The sequence below is a fragment of the Suricata suricatta genome, chromosome 1 (genome assembly GCF_006229205.1).
Source record: "Suricata suricatta isolate VVHF042 chromosome 1, meerkat_22Aug2017_6uvM2_HiC, whole genome shotgun sequence".
Lineage (NCBI taxonomy): Eukaryota > Metazoa > Chordata > Mammalia > Carnivora > Herpestidae > Suricata > Suricata suricatta.
In genome coordinates this window covers 137,604,598-137,609,179 of record NC_043700.1, presented here as the reverse complement: position 1 = coordinate 137,609,179, position 4,582 = coordinate 137,604,598, and positions in this window count along the sequence as shown.

Here is a 4,582-nt window from a genome sequence, read left to right as displayed (position 1 = left end):
GCCTGAAGCCTTGGTCTTCTTTGCACCACTAACCACAGCCACCACTCCATGTGTCTGCAGAATGTAATTGAGGAGCTCCACTCAAGACAGTTGGAAAAGCTCTATGAAACAATAATTGCCCCACTATTCGGAAGCATTAGTTCCAATACCTTCTCAAGTGTCTAAGTTCACAGAGACTCCATCCTTCCAGTTGCTTACACTTAAAGCTTTCATCATGAATCATTTTTTCCCTCATATCTCATACTCAGTCCCTGAGGGTTTTGTGCTCTCTAAAATATCCAGAATGTGACCATTAGTTACCACCTTTGCTGTTACCACTCTGGTCTGGTGTAAACAAGGATCATTTCTCTCTTGTATTCCACAATAACCTCTAAATGGTCATCCTGATTTGCCTTTGTCCCCACTAAGAACTCTCCCCCCCACCCCACCCTGTATCATCATGCCTCTGATTTGCTTCAGACCCTGCAACTGACTCCCTACTCAGAGTAAAAGCTAACATCACTATAATGACATACAAAGCCTATCTGATTGGCCCCTTTTTTTTCTCACTCTCCTTTTTTGCTCACTCCTTTTTGCTCACTCTTTGCCTCTCTGCTCCAGCCACACCAGTCTTTTCACGTCCCCTCAGATGCACAGCCATGCTCCCAATTCTGTTACCTCTAAAGACTATCCCTTTGCCTACAATACTTACCCACATAGCCATTTAGTTAGTTCTTATAGCCTTCAATTCTTCACTCAATCTCAACCTCTCAAGAAGGCTTCCCTGACTCCCTGGTGCTATAATCTTCTCATCCTCTTACCCACCCAAAATCCTGAGCCCCCTGCCCTGCTCCACTGCTTTTTTTCCATAACATTTATCCACCTAAGACACTATCTGGTAGCCATTTCTATTTGTTAATCACTAAGATTTTCCAAGCAACTAGAAACATACTTGAAATATAGAAGGTACTCTGGAAGTATCTGTTGAATAGATAAATAATGGAAAGGTGAAGACTTTTGACATAGATTTTCAAGTGATATCCATAAAATTTGATGTTTTTGCTTTCCAGCAAATCATGTAGGCTGGTTTGCTTTCTCTTAAGTTTTTCCAGCTCCAACCACATTACTTGTTTCACAACAAGTGGTCAGTAGTTGCAACTTATCTAAGAGTCATGAGGAAACTAAGCAAGAGGAAATGGTGTCGGGAAAGAGAAGATCACCCACAGGAAGCATTTCCTTTCATTCTAGGGTTGGATTAGGGGGTGAACAAGAATCTGGTGGTAACTCATGCCATCCCCATGACCTCCGATTTTGGGATTTTTCCTTGTCAAACTCATTCACTTTAAGGTTCATCTCTCAGATGATAAGTACCTTGCAAATGATACTTTTTAGTTAACCACATTTAAGGGCAAGTACAAGTTAAAGTTCTGCTGAAATCAAAGTTCGGGCAAGTATCCTCTCCTGACTTAAGTGGTCAAGCATCCCAGAGGAAATTTTCCATGTATTCCATATATACTATTCTTCTTAGAAAAAGACATCAGAGAGGCATCTGGCTGGCTCAGTTGGTTAAGCATCCAACTTTGGCTCAGGTCATGAGCTCACTGTTCGTGGGTCTGAGCCCCATGTCAGGCTCTGTGGCTCAGAGCCTATAGCCTGTCTTTGGATTCTGTGTCTCCCTCTCTCTCTGCCCCTCCCCCACTTGCACTCTGTCTCTGTCTCTCAAAAATAAATAAATGTTAAAAAATACTTAAAAAAAGAAAAATGCATCAGACAGAGGCACTGTATAGACAAATTCCCTCATTTTACAAATGAAAAACCTGATGCCTCAACAAGAAGAGGGACCAGACCTACTAGATTATGTTGAAACTCTCTTGCACTGAATCCACTGAATTGAGACGGTCTTTTCCAACTGTCCACGTGCTCTCAGGCAGCAGAGGATGGGAACAGAGGATGTGTGCTCAAAGCCAAGTCTGTAAGACTTACAGCCACGTGAGAGAAGCTTCCTGAGGCAAGGCTGGGTCTCTGGATTCTAGACTCTGGACTCGGTTTAGGTTCAGTTCCTAACTCTGTCTGCTATTTGCCAGATTAAGTTTCTTAACTCCCCGAGTCTATTTCCTCACTGGTTATATGGGAACAAATGAAAGCAAAACATAAAGTTATTTTACCTGTTATAAAAAATATAACCTATGATGTATTTAGCAACAAGGTCTTGCTAGTGCAATTATTTCTTGAGTTAGGACTCTCTGCACTCATTGCTGAAGTCTAAGTACATTAAGTCTATAATAGAAATGTGCCATTTTAATTTTTCTTATTAAAATTGGCTTTCCAATACTTGCTTCATTTATCTTTGGGTCTCTGCTATGTGCTTTTAAGGTCTTGCTTCCCTGGTTGGGTGTGTTATTTCCCCTCCTTCCTGCCCATTTTGCTCATGCCTCCAGCTTTGTAGGAGATGGTGCCAGTGGTGTTTTCCAGCTCCACTCCCCCCACTGGTGAAAAGGAAGTGCATACAAGTTCATCCAACAGGTTTGGAGTGGACAGTTTTTCCTAAGTTTCAAAATTTGACTAGATTTTTAATGAGTGGTGATTTCCTTCTTTCTATTTTAGGGGCCACAAAGAAGAATTCAATTTTGGTGAGTAACATGACACAGTTAGGAAAAAGAACACTCTAGATGTGGCAAATAGTAAATTATGCTACATGGGAAAATGAACTACCTAGAAACAAAAGGGGCTTACATTCAGAAATCAGGTAACAAAGGACACCAGATTAAGTAGAGTTGATTAAGGAATTATAACTTTATTTTGCATAAGTTTGGAGAATTCTGAGAGACTGACCACATCTCTAAGCCCATACATAATCTGAATTATTTCTGCATTTTTTCATGTTTAAATATTATATACATTTATTTTGAATTACATATATATTAGGCAAGCTAAAAAAAATTATGAAAGGTCTAAAATTTTGCCCCCTACATAGTTCACCTTTTGGCACTGGCATTATCTTTTAGCAGATTAGCTAAGGAGGTTGCATTATTTGAAAGTAGTATTCAGTTTTCATCTTTTTTGGCTGGATTTGGTTTTTGCTTCCATGGACAATAAGAAAACCAAAGGTCATTCATATATTGAATGCATATGAGGATTTTCTTCTCCCTCCTAATTCTTGTCCATATCCATTTCCACCATCTCTTATGAGAACCTCAGGAATTTTTATTCTGAAGTCTCTGTTCTGAACATGTCTAGGGAGTGTAGCAGTGGTCAGAAAATATCATTTCTATTTCAGTCGATGTGATTTAAAGGTAGTAAATTTGAAAATCACTCAATATTCAAGTGTTATACCTCCATTTTACTCTTTATTGATCTTACTCCTTAAGAATTTTTAGTGGTCAGTGAACTTCCTGAAACTCAATGTACAGCTTTGTACATTTGGAGTTAAGTAAGCAAGAGGCATATATTTTTCACTACATTTTCAAAGGATTAAATGGTTAAAATTTGAAAAAGTTAAGAACCACTAATACCTAAAAAGAAAGCTGATCTGTTAGGTCTTAGCACATTTAAGGTTAACTAAGCCAAACCTGTGGGACATCCTTTGTGTTCACTCACTGACCTCTGCAAATACTGTATGTCACCTTTTGGACTCTCCACAGTCTGTGAAAGCCAGGTGATGGAAAGAAGGAAGGAGTAGAGCCCTTCTCCATTAGTGGAGAAGTCTACTCCGTCATTGGAATTTCCTGCATGCTTCTCTCCATCCCTTATCTTGCTTGTTGTTTTGTACCCCCCACCCCAGCCCAGAAGCTTCCTAAGAGTTTGGATGGTTAATTCACCAAAGGAGGAAATTGTTGCCTGGCTGAACTGGGTGCTGTTTTACCTACCCACCACTAAATGATAGCATGAACTAGAACTATAGTTTCCATACTAGATTCTTCTGAGTTCATGTAAAGAAAACAATAGACTTAGATAAACATTTTCAGTTTCTTTTATTGATGTTGTTCTTATGGTGGAGGTTCTGAAAAGTAAGGAATTTGTACTTTCATCCACCTGTTCATTGTGGGCACTGAGCCAAGATCTGGCACACAATGTAAATAAGACCGACACGGTCTCTGACCTCATGGAATTTCCAGTCAAGTGAGTGAGACAGATCAACAATTACACAAATGGGTCGACTTCTCCTTACTTTAAGAGAATTCACCAATGCAGTTTGTACTCTGGACATATTGTGTCTTAAATGTTGCAACAACCCTTAATGTCAAAGTCAGAAGAAGAACTAGTTAAGGTAAAGCACTTATTATGAAACAAAAAACTTTAACACAAAAATTTTTTAATAATAGTTTATTGTCAAATTGGTTTCCATATAACACCCAGTGCTTCTCCCCGCAAGTGCCCTCCTCCATGACCATCACCCCTTCCCTTTTCCAACCTCCCCCTTCAGCCCTCGGTTCGTTTTCAGTATTCAATAGTCTCTCATGTTTTGTGTCCCTCTCTCTCCTCAACTCTTTTTTCCCCTTTCCTTCCCTATGGCCCTCTGTTAGGTTTCTCCTGTTAGACCTATGAGTGCAAACACATGGTATTTGTCCTTCTATGCCTGACTTATTTCATTTAGCATGACACC